Source organism: Sciurus carolinensis, chromosome 3 (genome assembly GCF_902686445.1).
Source record: "Sciurus carolinensis chromosome 3, mSciCar1.2, whole genome shotgun sequence".
Classification (NCBI taxonomy): Eukaryota; Metazoa; Chordata; class Mammalia; order Rodentia; family Sciuridae; genus Sciurus; species Sciurus carolinensis.
The window spans coordinates 160,605,033-160,623,626 of NC_062215.1; the positions used below are offsets into that span (position 1 = coordinate 160,605,033).

Here is an 18,594-nt window from a genome sequence, read left to right on the forward strand (position 1 = left end):
TGTTAGTCAGAAGGGATAAAGAAGGACATTTCATACTGCTTAAGGGAAGCATAAATCAGCAAGATATAACAATCATAAACATCTATGCCCCAAACAGTGGCTCATCCATGTATGTTAAACAAATCCTTCTCAATTTTAGAAACCAAATAGACCATAACACAATAATACTAGGTGATTTTAACACGCCTCTCTCACCACTGGACAGATCTTCCAAACAAAAATTGAACAAAGAAACCATGGATCTCAATAACACAATCAATAATTTAGACTTAACAGACATTTATAGAATATACCATCCAAGCAAGAGCGAATACACTTTCTTCTCAGCAGCACATGGATCCTTCTCTAAAATAGACCATATATTATGCCACAAAGCTAATGTCAGCAAATACAAGAAGATAGAGACACTACCTTGTATTCTATCAGATCATAATGGATTGAAGTTACAAATTAATGAAAGAGTAAAAAACAGAAACTACTCCAACACCTGGAGATTAAACAATATGCTACTATATGATGAATGGATAACAGAAGATATTAGGAAGGAAATTAAAAAATTCTTAGAGGTAAACGAGAACAAAGAAACATCATATCAAAATCTCTGGGACACTATGAAAGCAGTACTTAGAGGAAGATTTATTTCATGGAGCGCATTTAATAAAAGAAGTAAAACTCAAAAAATAAATGACCTAACACTACAGCTCAAAGCCCTAGAAAAAGAAGAACAGACCAACACCAAAAGTAGTAGAAGACAGGAAATAGTTAAACTGAGAGCTGAAATCAACGAAATTGAAACGAAAGAAACAATACAAAAAATTGACAAAATAAATAGTTGGTTCTTCGAAAAAATAAACAAAATTGATAAACCTTTAGCCACATAACAAAGAGAAGACGAGAGAAAACCCAAATCACTAAAATTCAGAATGAACAAGGAAATATCACAACAGACACGGCTGAAATACAAAACATAATTAGAAGCTATTTTGAAAATCTATACTCCAACAAAATAGAAAATTTCGAAGACATCGACAGGTTTCTAGAGACATATGAATTGCCTAAACTGAACGAGGAGGACATACACAATTTAAATAGACCAATTTCAAGTAATGAAATAGAAGAAGTCATCAAAAGCCTTCCAACAAAGAAGTCCAGGACCAGATGGGTTCTCAGCCGAGTTCTACAAAACTTTTAAAGAAGAGCTCATTCCAATACTTCTCAAAGTATTCCAGAAAATAGAAGAGGAGGGAACTCTCCCAAACTCATTCTATGAAGCCAATATTACCCTGATTCCTAAACCAGACAGAGACACATCAGGGAAAGAAAATTTCAGACCAATATCCTTAATGAACATCGACACAAAAATTCTCAACAAAATTTTAGCAAATCGCATACAAAAACATATTAAAAAGATAGTGCACCATGATCAAGTAGGTTTCATCCCAGGGATGCAAGGTTGGTTCAACATCAGGAAATCAATAAATGTCATTCACCATATCAATAGACTTAAAGTCAAGAATCACATGATTATTTCGATAGATGCAGAAAAAGCATTTGATAAAATACAGCACCCCTTCATGCTCAAAACACTAGAAAAAATAGGGATAGTGAGAACATTCCTTAACATTGTAAAGGCCATCTATGCTAAACCCATGGCTAATATCATTCTAAATGGTGAAAAACTGAAAGCATTCCCTCTAAAAACTGGAACAAGGCAGGGATGCCCTCTTTCACCACTTCTATTCAATATCGTCCTTGAAACTCTAGCCAGAGCAATTAGACAGACCAAAGAAATTAAAGGGATACGAATAGGAAAAGAAGAACTCAAACTATCCCTATTTGCTGATGATATGATTGTATACTTAGAGGAACCAGGAAATTCCACCAGAAAACTTTTAGAACTCATAAGTGAATTCAGTAAAGTAGCGGGATATAAGATCTAAGGCATTTTTATACATAAGCGATGAATCTTCAGAAAGAGAAATTAGGAAAACTACCCCATTCACAATAGCTTCGAAAAAAATAAAGTATTTGGGAATCAACCTCACAAAAGAGGTGAAAGACCTCTACAATGAGAACTACAGAACACTAAAGAAAGAAATTAAAGAAAACCTCAGAAGATGGAAAGATCTCCCATGTTCTTGGATAGGAAGAATTAATATTGTCAAAATGGCCATACTACCAAAAGTGCTATACAGATTCAATGCAATTCCAATTAAAATCCCAATGATGTACCTTACAGAAATAGAGCAAGCAATTATGAAATTCATCTGGAAGAATAAAAAACCCAGAATAGCTAAAGCAATCCTTGGCAGAAAGAGTGAAGCAGAGGGTATCGCAATACCAGATCTTCAACTCTACTACAAAGCAATAGTAACAAAAACAGCATGGTATTGGTACCAAAATAGAAAGGTGGATCAATGGTACAGAATAGAGGACACGGACACAAACCCAAATAAATACAATTTCCTCATACTACACAAAGGGGCCAAAAATATGCAATGGAGAAAAGATAGCCTCTTCAACAAATGGTGCTGGGAGAATTGGAAATCCATATGCAACAGAATGAAACTAAACCCATATCTCTCACCATACACGAAACTAAACTCAAAATGGATTAAGGATCTCAGAATCAGACCAGAGACCCTGCATCTTATAGAAGAAAAAGTAGGTCCAGAGCTTCAACATGTCGGCTTAGGACCAGACTTCCTCAATAGGACTCCCATAGCACAAGAAATAAAAGCAAGAATTAATAACTGGGATAGATTCAAACTAAAAAGCTTTCTCTCAGCAAAGGAAACTATCAGCAATGCGAAGAAAGAGCCTACAGAGTGGGAGAAAATCTTTGCCAATCATACTTCAAATAGAGCACTAATCTCCAGAATCTATAAAGAACTCAAAAAACTCTACACCAAGAATGTAAATAATCCAATTGACAAATGGGCTAAAGAAATGAATAGACACTTCACAGAAGAAGATATACAAGCAATCAACAAACATATGGAAAAATGTTCAACATCTCTAGTAATAAAAGAAATGCAAATCAAAACCACCCTAAGATTCCATCTCACCCCAATTAGAATGGCGATATCAAGAATACAAGCAACAACAGGTGTTGGTGAGGATGTGGGGAGAAAGGTACACTCATACATTGCTGGTGGGGCTGCAAATTAGTGCAGCCACTCTGGAAAGCAGTGTGGAGATTCCTTAGAAAACTTGGAATTGAACCACCATTTGACCCAGCTATCCCACTCCTTGGCCTATACCCAAAGGACTTAAAATCAGCATATTACAGAGATACAGCCACATCAATGTTCATAGCTGCTCAGTTCACAATAGCCAGATTGTGGAACCAACCTAGATGTCCTTCAATTGATGAATGGATAAAGAAAATGTGGTATATATATATACAATGGAATATTACTCAGCCATAAAGAATGATAAAATTATGGCATTTGCAGGCAAATGGATGAAACTGGAGAATATCATGCTAAGTGAGATAAGCCAATCTCAAAAAACCAAAGGAAGAATGATATCGCTAATAAGTGGATGATGACACATAATGGGGGGTGGGAAGGGTTAGTGTTGGGGTTGGAGTTGGGTTTAGGGAGGGGGGCAGGAATGGAGGAAGGAAGGACTGTATAGATGGAGGGGAGGGGTGGGAGGGGTGGGGGGGAAGGGAAAAAATGGCAGAATGAATCAAACAACATTACCCTATGTAAATTTATGATTACACAAATGGTATGCCTTTATGCCCATTTGTTTACAATAAAAAAAAATGTATTTCCTTTTTATCCCCAAGACATATGCCCCCTGATTCTCAGCAAATGACATGCTTTATTTTTCTTTTTTCTAATCCAGAGAATATAAATCATTAGGTTGTGAATTCCTCTCCTCGTTTCCCTTCTAAATTTATCTAAATATAGTCATCCCCTCTTACCCACAGGAAATATGTTCCAAGATCACCGCCAACAGTGGATGCCAAAACCAGAGATAGTACTGACTCCTAAACTCTTTCTTCCAATACCTACCTGCTTATGATAAAATTTAGATGATAAATTAGGCAAGGAAGAGATTAAGCACAGTAACTAATAGTGAAATATAATAATTATAATAATATGTTGTCATAAAAGTCTCCCTCACAAAATACCTTATTGTACTGTGTTTATCCTTCTTGTTATGATGTGAGGTGATACGGTGGTAATGTGATGAGATGAGGCAAGTTGAATAACAATAGGCATTATAATGTAGCATTTGGCTTCTTACTTGAACACAAATGCTACTCATCTACAGCAATTGGTTTGGTAGCCAAGGCAGCTAAGTGACAAGCAGGTGAGTAGCATATACAGTGTAGATACTGTGGACAGAGTAGATATTCGTGTCCCAGGTGAGATGGAGTAGTGGGATGGCACAAGATTTTATCATTCAGCTCAGAAAAGCACACAATTTAAAACTTAGGAATTGTTTATTTTTGAAAATTTCTATTTAATAGTTTTAGAATGTAGTTGACCACAGGTAACCCAAATCAGAGGAAGTGAAAAAGCAGATAATGGGGGTTATTATTCACCCATGCTATCTCAAGAGAAGTAACTCTTTTCTTTGACCCCCCCCTCTCTGTAAATTGATCTTGTCACATTTTTCTTCCTCTAAATCTTGCATCAAGGACTTCTTCTGGGTATCAGTAATCTCTCATCTTCAGATCATTTCCCCATTCTACCAATTTACTTCATCCTTTAAAAAATAAAAAAATGAGAATATGCCTTTCAACCCTCACCTGAATATTGATATTGAAACTCTCTCTTCAAAGGTCAAATATGTGAAAATTGCTAAAGCCTAGCCCTTCACTTGGTTCTTAACTCTGCAGCTCGTAACATAGCTGCCCAGAGTTATTTTTTGGTGATACCTTTCTCTGATGTTTATAATATAGCCCTTCTAGGTTTTTGTCTCTTCATGTTTCCTGACTAATCTTATTTATCCCTCTTTACCAGTTGTTCTTTTGCAACTCCACTATAAATGTCTCCCCTTTGAACTGGTATTACTTAAAGAAAGGGTGGAGCTTTTTTCAGTGGATTTTTTTTTTTAGTAAAAGAAGTCACAGAAGAATTTTAGAAATGTTCCTATTTATCTGTACCCATCCATACCTGGAACCCTGTCTCCTGCCTGCCTCTCACTTTGATTGCTACACATTGCAAAGCAGCAGTGGTCACCATATATCTTGATTTTCCCCACCTTTATTATGGTACAATTGATTCATTACATTGCATATGCTTCAAGTGTCTAATGTGATGATTTGTAATACAAGTATAGTGAAATCATCACAACGAAGTTAGTAAATACATCTATCACCTCATTTAGGTACCATTTTTTACTTGCTTTTTTTTTGTTTGATGGTAAGAATATTTAAGGTCTACTCTCTTGGAAAATTTCAAGTATATAGTATAGTATTGTTAACATATTATGTTCTCACTTACATGTGGAATCTGAAAAAGTCACACTCATAGAAACAGCCTAGAATAACATGCTATGTTCTCGCTTATGGACAGAATCTGAGAAGGTCACACTCATAGAAACCAGGATTTAGAAGGTAGAGGAAATGGAGAAATGTTGGTGAAAGAGCACAAACTTTTTACCTTCCCACTGATCTTTCCTTAAGGATTCAGTTTCTTGGAAAATCCAACTTACTGCATTTCTCATGGGTATGTGAGGCAAGAAACTATAATAATAAGCTTATGTTAAGGGTATGCACAAATGAAGTGAGACTTCAAGCAAGTTTTCTATCCTGGCCTCACACTCTTTGCTACTTCGAAGCCTATTTGTAGCTGACTGCTTTACTTCTAGGAATGTTGTCCCTATCCGCTGGAGTTGTTCCAAGTCACTTTACAGACCAGAAGGATCTTCCACTGTGGTGGTGATTGTCAGGTTCCCAGATTAAGGTGGACTGTCAGTGGAGGTGCATTATGTCTGACTGAAGACCTCTAAAATACGGAATAGCTGTAAGGATGTCTTCCAATGTCTCTGCTCTAACACAACTAATCTTCAGGGAAATGCCATCATTCTTAGGTAGTAATAGCCTACTCATTTTTTTTTAATCAAAAATATGTTGCACATTAGCACCTGTTGTATGCCAGGAAAATAAATTCATATAAGTCAACAATATGAAATATGAAAAATATATGTTTATAAAGTACAGTTTATTAGTAGAACTTTCCTTGTCTTCTCTTAATTTTGAATTGCATCTCAGTCTCATAGGTCTCTCATATTTGGACTAGCAGAGTCATACCACAATCATATATTACTGGGTCTTCACATACCAGGTTTGAAGTTTGAGAATCATATGTAAAACTCATTCAGCAACCTAAGTCCCATGCTGTTCTATTTTACATTTCTAAGCTAGAAAAGGATAAAGATCCTGTCATGTGATCTATTTCCTTTCCCTGGCCAAGTGGGACAAACAGTAATTTCAGCTTTCCTTGAAGAATTATAACACTGTAAGTAACCAGTCTCCATAATTTAAGCTTCAAAATCAAAGATCAGACTTCCTTTCCTACAACAAATGAAAAAAAAAAAATCAAACTTTATACAGTCAAGGATGAAACAAAATTTGTGAAAAACAGTAAAAAAAAAACACAAGTAATTGTTTTGTCTAATATTGTTTAAAACATACCTCTGAAAATTGTTTAAAAGGAAAAATATGCCAATTTTGTTGAGGATACAAAGGTGGGTGTCAAGGTCAGCACACAGCATTTTCTCTGTGTCATTTATCCACACATTCAGAGAGGATTACACAGATTTCAGAGGCTTGACCCCAAGAAGGTTACAATTTAGGGCAAAAGAATATGTCATTCTTCCACTTATAGTATTTTATATTATCATATCTCCTAGATAAAAGGAGTAAAGAAAATGCAATATATATATTTTTCCCAGCCATTCCTCTATTATCACTGCCCACCACCCTCCCCAAATAAATGCTGTGAGATTCATTCCCCTATCCTGCAATTTTTAAGACTAGAAATAAAACTTTTATTGAAATTGAAATATTCAAATATATGTACCAGCAAATGGTACTACGTACATTTACTGATGCTCTGGAATGGCAAAGCAACATTCAAGAAGGAAGGAAAATCATGATGAATATTTTAGGTAGTTCCCTATCTGTGAGAAAATCAGAGGTTATATTGAAAATGTAGTAGAATTATGTTTTTCATATTTATGAAATGCTGGTGAGGTTAAACATGCTTCCAGACTTTCTTAATAAAGAGAAATAATTACTTCAGAAAAATTGCTTTTGGAATAAAATAATAATACTGAGGAATTTGAGCAATTTTTCAATACCTTTGGTAAAATATCTCTTTCTCACCGTTAACCAATATCATGATGTTGATAGAGAAGTGATATATGCCAAAGCCAAATTTCAGCATTACATTTTCCCTTCATGATACTATCGATTACGAGAGACATGACTATAAAGCAAAGGAAGTGATTTCAAGAGCCAGGCATTGTGGGGTTTAATATGACACTGATCATCTTCTCAGGAAAAATCAAATCTAATGTATTTGAATGGGGTCAAAGTTAACAGATGATGCACTTGGAAAAGCAAAATATCAACAATTGTCATGCAGGCAGTTATACATGACTTGGAATGCTCAACTATTAGTTTATAAAACAAGGGAAAGAAAAATAGAGCAAAGCCTTCACCACACTAGAACAATGGCCCTTAGGTCCTAATTCAAAAGTTCTGGTAGGTCACTCAGCAAAAGAGAGATCTAGATGACTTTGCTGATTGAAGTTCAAGGTGGGAGAGAGGAACCTTCTTTCATGAAGAGGCAGAGGTAGAGAAGTGGGCAGTTTATAATATATACAACAGTTTTATATATATATATATATATATTATATATATAATATATATATATATATATATATTTATAATCTTTGTTTGCAGTGCTGCAGATCACACCCAGGGCCTCACTCATGCTATACAAGTGCTCTACCACTGAGCTACACCCCAGTCCAAGAAATTTCTATTTTTGCTGCTATCTTGTTTTTCAAAAAATTTACTGCCAATGATAAATGGTAATAACAGAATTTCAGATTTTACTTTCTCATAGTAATGGTTTCATAAATCACGGTTGTAATTGAATGTGAATTTATTCCTTTATTTAATGACAATCCTGTGAGGGTTCACTATATGTTACACCAAACTATGTTCCAGGAATATGGTGGCAGGCAAAGCAGACAAAGTTTTTGCTCTTGACATTGTCAGTCTAGTAAGAACTAAAAAAGCAGGTGAAACTGGAAGACTGTGGGATAAAATGCTAAACAAAACAAGGAGTTTTGTTTGTTTTCAGTTAAGGAGACTTAAAATGGGACTAAAGAAGTAGGGTCAGGGCAGCTTAGAAGATGCTCTACCTTGAGCAGGATGCTAAAGAATTCGGATTTTATCTTGTGGGCAACTGATATGCACTGCCTTTATGCTAATTATTTTAAATGAACTTCCAAGACTGTCTGCTTGGCATCCACATGCCAGGAAGAGAACCTGGAAATGACTCTAAAAATATCAGATAGAATTTCCAAGTAAGCAAATTATCCAAAACTCTGCTTGGCAGAGGTTACATTAATCCTGACAATGAAATATATCCATTTATACATTAACAGGATGGCAAGTTTGAGGGGCTACCAGTATGAGGGCATTAGCCTCTCTGGATATTTAGTAGAAATAAGAATATGTCTGTCCATATTTAAATCCCTTACCAGCTGATTCCTCCAGCTCTTGTTGCCTGACAAATTCACTCTTCTACAATATTTCATATCATAAATTCTTTTATCAACTGGAATGGAGCCAAACAGAAAATCAAAAACTAAATTTCTCAAAATGTACAAAACATTGGAGAGGTAGTCTGCACCTGCAGCCCCAAGAGCAAATGTGTTTGAATAATCAGGGATCCCAAACAGAGCTGCACTAGAGTAATTTACTCAGCTAATCATTATATGAAATAGAACATTTGATTTCTGCACCAAAGTTGCATCAAAGTGGGTGCATACCTCATTCGATTAAATAAGACACCGCCAACAAAATCATTTAACTCGATGGGTGATTCTTAGTAAGTACTCAATAAATCTAAATTCCTTCCTTGGAGAAGGCACTGTCTTCTACTTCTTTGCATGTATGAGAAAAATTCTGCATATGTGCACATCCTTAATTGTTGAATGTCCTTAGTGTATAGTGACAAGATATTCTATGCTTTTAGATATTTAAGTTTTAAAAACCCATAAGCCTGGTATTAGTCTGTTAGTATGCATTGAATCTGAATCTTTGAGTACACATGTGGGAACAGAGAGCAGGACTCATGACCTTTAATCAGCCACAGAACTAGTCTCCAGTCACTTGGGTATCAAAGATTAGGAAGTACAGCAGCCTCAGTTCACTTCTTTTCTTGGCACTTACTGGCCTTTCCCAACCTCAACTAATTTTGAAATGGAACTTCAGTTTAAATCATTTTCTAGTGTAAATAAGAGAGTTGGGTTTCCAAGGAAATATGAGGAAATGTTAGATAATGTAAAAACTGAAGTATTTCTAAACTGCACTATTATAGTTTTGGGGAAGTTTATCAGAAAGCAGTCGCCCAAAATTCATTGATAAAATGGGGACAAGATTTTTCATTTGTATTTTATTTTTATTTACCTTTGACTTTATATTCTCTCTTCATTATCAGTGCCTAGAAAATAGCTCTATATGACATATTGCCTCCTACATCACATGATCTCTCAACCCATAAATAATGCATGCCAGAGCCCAGATACACACACACACACACACACACACACACACACACACACTACATACAAGAAAAAGAACTCTTATAGAACACTGTTTCTGAAATATTATGGGTGCATATGGTCAACTTGTGGTAAATTAGTTAAGAAAGGAAAGAGTTAGACCTGGTTTGCTTTCTTGTCTATCAATGTATCTACAGATTTTGGAGTTTCAGATTCTGAGCCATGGAAAGTTGGAAACTATATAACATTACACCTCTTGTGTACTTTTCACACCTAAATTGATCTTGAACTAAGTACAGGAGTTTTCTCTGGGATAAGAGAAAGGGTGAGGGGAGATTTCACTATATTATACATATTTCCTCAATTTCACAAGTTAACATCACTACAATTAGAAATTGTTTTAAAATTGATAGTGTTGGTTTAATTGAAAATGTTTTTTAATCTTCTTTAGTGCCACATAAATATTAGTGCCTTAGAGTCTATAAAATATATAATTTTTAAGACAGTTGCATTTTGGGGTATTTCCACTTTCATGTGATCTTCACTATTTTTAAACATTTTAGATAACAATTTTAATAAAATATAGTGAATTAAAAAATAAAATAAAATGCTGGTAAAATAGAAGTTAATACTTGAGTAATTCATGGCAGAATTGAATATTATAAGATACATTAAATGTATTTTAGTTATTTGCATACCTGTCTTATTTCTAATTAGAGTACAAGAGACTATGACATCCTAATTACCTTTGAATTGCCTCTGGGATGCAGCACACTGCTTGGCAACAACTTTATAACTTAGTAAACATTGGTTGAATACATGGATTATGAAGGGAATTAACTATTAAGCATATTGTACAAAGTCATCTGTACCCTTTTTTACATTTCTCAGATTTCTTAGCATGTTTCCAACCATGCCTTCTTGACCTAAGAAAATCAGACCTGCTGAAATTTAAAATGTGTTAAAATAACAGTGCCCAATTAGAATTTGATGAGTTTGACTTTTCTTTCTTAATAATAATCTAGTATTGTAGCGACACTACCTTCTGTATCTATGATTAAAGACTTCGTTAGAAGATAGATTGAGGTTTGTTCCTATGTTCCTGAGGTTTTCATCATAGGACTCAACTTTCTCTAATAAGTTTCCCAACTGTCTTCCTTTATGAAAAGGGGGAAAGATGCACTCATCTGTGTACCTGAGGTGTTTGCTTAGTACAGTGTCTAGCATCTGGTGTTTTGTAAGTGCTAGGTAAATGACACAACCCAAGAACAATTGAGTAGTAGTGCTTATTGTTAGCAGAACACAAAGATCCCCCTTAAGAAGATGGCCATGTGACTATGTCAAGCAGATGTGGAAAGCAGAATATGCTCTCCTGCCAAGATGTCCACATCCTAATCCCCAGAATTTGAGAATATATTACCTTACACATAAACAGGAATTTTGCACATAGTGGACCCCATATAATCACAAAGGTCTTGGTAAGAGTGAGGCAAGAGAATCAGGGATAGTGAAAGAAATGTGCTGGCAGAAGCAGAGGTAGCAGCAATACAGAGCCAGGAGACATGGAGTGCAAGAAGCCTGGAGGAGCTGGAGAAGGCACAGAAGTGGATTCTTCCCTAGAACTTCCATAGAGCTCTGACCACCCATTTTAGTCTTTGATCTCCAGAACTGTCATGAGTTTGCATTTGTATGTGTTAGAAGGCACTACATTTGTAGTAATGTGTTACTATGTGGGGAATTATGCGGCATGTAAATCAATTAGGAATAATGTTTGGCATCAAGAAGCAGGAAACTCAATTCAACCTGGTATCAACAGTAAAACACCAAGAAAGTACATTGTCCCACATATTAAGAAGTCTTATATGGAGCAGAATGAGTGGCTTCATTGCTAAGTGATGTCATCAGTGATGCCACTTTATTTATTTATTTTTTTTTTCTGTGTCTCTGTTCTGTTTCTGTCTTCTACTGGCTTCATCTTAAGACCAGTCCCCTTAGTAACTTGGGAAGGCTCCCAGTAGTTATTGGAGTTAAATTTTTTTCTTATCCACTTTTCATAGGCAAGAGTCAGACTTCTCAATTATCTACCTTGATACTTGAACTAATCAGGGTCCATCCTGGGAGCCTCCCTCAAGGGCTACGTATGGCAGGAGAGATGGTTGACCAAGATCAGACTCTATTAAGAGAGGAAGAGGGAAGTATGGCAGATGGGACACTAGCAACGCCCAAAGCATATCTTAAAACACTGTGATTAGGGAAGCCTAGGGATGGAAGTGGTTAAGCAAGTTCCAGGGACATTGTGCCCTTAGTTCCAGGTCTAGGAATGAAGTTCCAGCCTTTACTTGGCCATGTTTCCCCTTGCTCTGGGAGGACAGTTGTATAATAGAAGCAGCAGCAATTAGTAAAAACTCACGACTCATTCTGCCAGGCTGAGACTGGCAGTTAGTGTGGACTTTTTTCCACCTGGGGAATGGCAACGTGCCCAGCACCTTGGCTCATCATCCCACCGTCTGGCATACCTGCTGCAGGTCACTGAGCTCTGGATTAGATTGACAGCAGATAGTCTCTTGTGAATCAGCCCTAAAAATGGTACATTCCCTTTGAAAACTTATAACTATTCATGTATTCCTGTCTATACATTATTGCAGTCTTCTGTGATCTACTTCTATTAAGAAATCTACTTCTTAATATATGTTTTACAAGCATCCAACATGGTAGTTCTGGGGAATTTCCTCCCTAACTGCCTCTGTAGCTAGACAAAGTCATACAGGGGAAAAAAACAGGACACACAGAGGATACTAATTGGATAGTGTTAAGCTATGAACGGAACTATACACTTTATGGTTATTTTATTTAATCTCCAACTTGCAGAGAATTATTTTCTACAGTTTCACAGAGAGGAAATTTGAAAGCTAAGTTGCAAACCCTGAAAACATCAGAGTTGTTTTTAACCTTTAGGCAGTGTGACTCTGAAGCCTGTGTTCTTTCTGTATGTTTAGTGACCACTCCAAGAGTTGCATATCTGGAAAGATTTAATCTACAAGAATTGTCCTCTCCTAACACTGTGCCTGTGATTTAAGAGTTATCCCAGGACTGGTTCTGAGGTACTGAGAAATCTGAAGAACAGTAAACTTTCCCCAAATTTCCTTGGATTAGAGAGACAGATGAAAAGCAATCTCTCTAGTCTGGTTCCAGAAAAACATCTAGAATGGATCTAGTAGGTTAGTGACCCCCTTAAGTCACTTTTACCTCAAAATTAATTGTAAAGGAAACCAAAGTACAATAATATTGATCGTTGGGATTGGTTAGGATAGTCTGGCTTTCCAAACAGGTATACCTTTTCTCTACCCTAGCACTAAGCATTTACAAAGGAATGACATCAGACAGAGAATTGCCCCTTAATATCCTTCTGTTTCTAGGGGATCTTTCAGAAACAACACACAAATTGTTCCAGATCATGCGTGCAACTCAACATAGCTCAAGTCTCTAAGAAAGAGCTCTAGTGATACTGGATTTGAACAGGTTGAGCTGTACGTTTCATGATGTTAGACACTGTGTCTTAGAAGCAGTGCATCCTTGCTATAAAGGCAGAGCTTGACCCACAACAAATCACTATGGTTATGTGAAGGCATAAACTAAAGAAAGAATTGACAATTTTGTAAATCTACATTTGGTCAGCAGAGAGGAGGGCCAGGATAGAGCAAAATGGTGATATAATGTTGAAAGGGAAAAAATTGGTGTCATTATTCAAAAACACTTATGGGTCACTTAGTGATCTCAAACAATGAAGACCGAACTATAGTGTTGACCTTCAAAATAGTGCAAATTCCACTACTGGTGTTTGTAGGAGAGAAACTAAAGGTTTTTTTTACCCAATAAGCATCACAAGAATTTTCAGGCTTTGCAAAATGTTAGTGTTTAAAAAGCATTTCCAGTTACTGGCAATCTGCAAGAAAATGCCTAAAACAATTTTCAGAAACGTTTCTATTGAACTCTACTGAAATTACATTTTATGCAGTCCTGTGTGATTGCTTCTGCTTTATTGTTCAAGAACTGTTAATAATGAGTGAGAGTTTTAATATCAGAAAATGAGCAGCAGAATGGGACCCAAGGTTCTTTTATTTTATTTTTTAATAAAAATAAAGACCCTCTTAGAGTCAGTTTCCAGAGATAATTTACTGGCATATACATTGTTTAATTTATTTCTAATTTTGAGACAAATCAGTATATAAAGAAATTAAAACAGAGCATATCATTCAAATGAGATGACTCAGAGACTTTCCCAATTTCAAAATATTTTTTTGTGGTAGTTGTGAACTGAAATCTCAGGATAGAAATAATAGTAACCATGGTTTGAACGTGGTGGTTACAGCTTGCCTCACTACTTCCAGGGGATGTTTCCATGATGTGAGCTCAAGTATGACTTTCACCTCTACATTTGTTCTTGCTGTCCAAGGGAGAGCAATTTTTTATTAAGACAATTTCAGCAAATATGGGAGAAGGACCCTAATTAACTATTGAATCCACTGAGTATGGATAATCTCAGACCTGATTCCAGATCCTAAGGAATTCTTGGTACTGTTGCTTATATATAATTCTTTCTCCACTTTGCAAGGGAAAGCAGAGTGACACTTTTCTCCCCAAAGAAAATTGGTATGCTTAACAAAAGCAATTCTAAGAAGCAGTACCTTTCAAAGTACTGGTTATCAGGTGTTTTAAGAAGCATTCAGGATGTGTTCATAGTGGTGTTCAAAGGAATAGACTGAGACCACATTTTCTAAAGAGTTTTAAATTCTCAGTTGCTATTAAGAACATACATGCTAAAGCTAAACTTCCAACAGTTTTTGCATCAAACCAGATCTTTGGGAACTTAACAAAATCAAGAGGTACTTTTCTTTCAATAAAGTTATTCTAAGTATGAAAGAGCAATGATGCTTTTCCACATGGGCAAGTAATTTCTGCAATAGTGTGAGACGTGAGGAGGCATATTTCCCAAAGTCAGTGCCTCTTTTCTGCCAGCACTTTTCATTTTGAGTAAAATATTTTCAGAATGCCCAAGAAATTTCATTATTCGAATAGGGAGTTGGAACATCACATTTACAGAATATTTGGCAAACTTTGAAATGTAATGTAGAAATCAGAACAATCTATAAAATTGTTGATGATTTTTTCACAATTTCTGAGGTTGAGTGTAGCCAGATTTGATGGGTGAAGCTAGATTGGGGTTTTCAGGTGGTGGGCAACATCAGCATCTATGTCATCTCCAGACTACTGTGACTGCAATATTTCTGATCTCAGATAACCTAATTCAAATCAGTAGGCAATTTGTTGTTTATTCTGAGTTAAACAAAACAGAGAAAAACAAAAGTATTCTATGAGATGTCAGTGCAAATCCACCAAGGGCTGGAACACAATTTAATTCCACTAAGGACAAACAGTTCTGCCACTGTTATCTGAAGTATTGCTTAACCCTCAGCTTTACTTTGAAAACCAGGCCTCACTTTGCATCCTGAGAGCAATATTAATTCAGAACTGACTTGGATTTGTTCCTTGGGCAAAAGGTTAAGTGATCCATAAATTTATTTCCCTGTAGATTTGGAAAAAGAAAAGTAAATATCACAGTGATTTGTTAGCCAAGTTTTGCAGCAACAGAATCATTGAATAACTCTCCTATAACTAGACTCCATGCCATATGGTGAATAGAAAATAATTAAAATATTTATGGCTTACCCACTTGAATGATGTCAATGACCAAAAAGATAACATCTCAAAGAAATCTGATTAATAAAGAATGGCTCTAATCTGCTTTGTGTTTGACTGAGTGCTAAATTCCATTGGAAATGTGCAAAGACGCATAATTCATCCCTGTAAAATGTTTTTTTGTTAACATAACTTCACTGTGTAGAAATCTTCAGCATCCCTAAACCAAAACATATTTGTTGCAAAACAGAACCTACATTTTTCAAGACCTAACTTAAGATTTTGTGGGTCCCTCTCCAGTGACTCAACATTAAGTGTAATAAGTAGCTTTATAACTCATGGCAGGTGGTGCTGTGTGCAGCAAATTTTGTGATTGCAGGTAATAGCCTTCACACACAAACACTCTCATGGAAGAGGGTGTGCTTGAAAAGATAATAGTGGTGGAGAGATTCTTCAAGATGGTACCATCCTCTCAGCAACAATGGCTCAGTGTTGAGTACCCATCAAGCACATGACACTGGTCTGTGCTCACTGAAAGTTTCCATATTGAATTCTACCTCTTTTTCTAAATGAAGAGGATTGCGTCCATATCCCTTTGTGCCTCCAAAGAATTGTTCAATATGCAGCCAAAGACTAAGTTTCTTCCTCTGAGAGTTGTGAAAAGATAAACCAGATACAGAAAATCATGGAATAGGAGCGGTGATCAGCATGTTTGGGCTCTGACTCTCTAATAGTGACTGCTGCTACTCCTTTCACAGAAAAGCACTGAGTGTCACAAAACCAAGGACTTGCCATGCCTACTATCCCCATGCCTGTGACTTCATCCATGCTCAAGCCCCCACCTTATCTTGGCACCCTTCCTCACTCTCAGATCTCACTACGTATACCTCCATTCCATCAGAAAATTTATTGAGCATACTACACTGTGTCCCTGGAAATAGAGTGAACAAAGCAGGCATGTTCCAACCTTCGCTGAACTTATGGTCTAGAGGGGGAGACAGGCATTTTGTGAGGTTTTCAAAAATAGTTTCTTAAGCAATTACATGTTGCATGGTGGTGGAAAGAAGTTCAGATACTCTGGAGGCCTATAATTAGTGTTCCTAGCTATCGCCTGAAAGATCAAAGGAAGTACCCCAAAAGAGGGAAATTTATACTAGTACTTGAAGAATACTTACTCAGTGCAGAAGCAGGTGCTTGAAGAAAAAAACATTCCAGCCAGAGAGAATCTAAAAATGATCAAGGATGGGGGCAAGTTTTGTGAAAGGTAAGTGGAAGGGAGATTGCATAAACCACAAGGCAGACCACAAGGCAACCAGAAACCCAAAGGATAGGAAGTGACGTGATTAGATTTCAATTTCTGAAAATTCACTCTGGCTATTGTGTATAGTTGTTTAGATAAAAGAAGATTTTAAAGACCAGGGTGGAAGCTGTTGTAACAACTCACACCTGGTGAGTCTTCTACAAATCTTTGTTGATAAAGTAGCTTTGCCCATCAGCCTGTGATCGCCAGCATATCACATCTGTCTTCCAGGTGATTAATACATATTTAAGACACTAGCCTCAGACTAAGATAGTATCATTACTTTGAATAGGAGCTGCTAACCTGTCTAAGACTATTTCAGAGCATTTCGATTTAAAACCAAGTCTCTGTTCTTTCAGGAATATGTCAACAAAAAACGTATTAAAATAAAATACACTGTGCTTCCTTTCTTCTGGGGCACAAAAGATATCTGAATTCCCATGTCTTTGTGACTTGCTCTTCACAAAGGTGTAGTAGTTACCACTTGGGCTATATTTATTATAATAGTTTTTCCCTAATAAATTTTACTCTATCTATGGAATTCTCCTTTTCTACTTTGGCACTTGTTAGCACTTTTTCTTTTTTTTTCCCTAAAGTTGATCCTGTGACACACCAGATTATAGAACTTAAAGAGGATCATTACCAGGAGCAATAAGAATGTGAACAGACCACTAAGTCCACCACCTCCCTGTCCCCAGTGTGATCTTTCACTCGGGAAACTGTGTTGGGTTTCAGAATGATGTCATATTTCACATGAAGGAGGAAGTTTTGACGAATTTCCCTTCCACAATGGACATCTGTACTTTCCTCCTCCCTGTCCTACTTCTAAAACAATGTCTTAGAATCTTGGATGCCCTCCCAAGAAACATTCTGAATCCCTCTCCAGGCAGAAGGTATATACTTACAGGCCGGTGGCAGAACATGTTCTCCAGGGAAGACTTTTTTCCTCAGTTTATGGAAAAGGTTGGCAAACATGTCATCTGCTGATCCCCTTTCCAAAGCTTGTGACTGCTCCACCAGTTGGTTATAGAGCAGACTAACTAAAAGAAGTCATATTTGGGAGCAGGTATTAAAGTTCATGCAAATGAGTCACTCCTCTCTCTTCTTAATTCTGTCTCTGGGTCAGGTTGGCCTTCCTAAAGTCCTCGTAATTGGAGCACAGTAGATTTTCCCTTTGCAGACTTGCCACCACTGAGTTTCATTGTCGTGTTTATATTTTCAGCACTGACAACAAGAGACAACCATAGCAAATCCATAGTCTGCCATCAGAGAGTGTTAAAAATAGCCTCTCTCCTTTGTCATAACATTGAGTCCTGAGACATCAAGTGCCTGTGGTATGCCAGGCACTGTTTTGTGGCTGTCATTGTTTCAGATGGGCAGCAGAGGTTCAGCACAGGCCACCTGAGTTCCGATGCCGGCTCCATCACTCAGTAGTTATGCTTTGAGAGTTATTTAATTCTTCAGTGTATTATTTGGAAAATGGGGCAGAAGATAACAACAGTTCCCACCTTTGGGGCTATTGCGAGGATTGCGTTAATAAACGTAAAGTTCTTAGCTGTGTTCCTGGCACATAGTCAACACTGTAAATTTTGCCTATTAATCTCTCATTTAAACCACAGAAAATTTCCATTTGAGTCATGAAGAAAGAGAGGCACAGAAAGCTTAAGTAACTACCACAAAGGCTTTCTGACTTTAGGGTCCATGATCTTAACTATTTGTTCTTTATGTAAAGATTCAAGAATATTTTATTTTTAGTTACATCGCTTTTTTATTAAAACTACAAACATGTTTTTTGATTCAGCTACCAGCAAGCATGGATTCAAATT

The 18,594-nt window shown here is 36.6% G+C and overlaps 1 protein-coding gene and 1 long non-coding RNA gene across 2 annotated transcripts in view; one reads left to right on the forward strand and one right to left on the reverse strand.

Moving 5' to 3' along the window:
• Spag16 (sperm associated antigen 16) overlaps positions 1–18,594 on the forward strand; it is a 1,066,789-nt gene that overhangs the window by 1,022,583 nt on the left and 25,612 nt on the right. The gene's annotated exons all lie outside the window — the stretch shown is intronic.
• LOC124980734 (uncharacterized) lies at positions 4,451–18,026 on the reverse strand. Its single transcript, XR_007107863.1, has 3 exons — positions 17,674–18,026; positions 16,644–16,694; positions 4,451–4,728 (listed from the first exon to the last, which is right to left on the reverse strand). It is a non-coding gene; the product is annotated as an uncharacterized LOC124980734 (long non-coding RNA).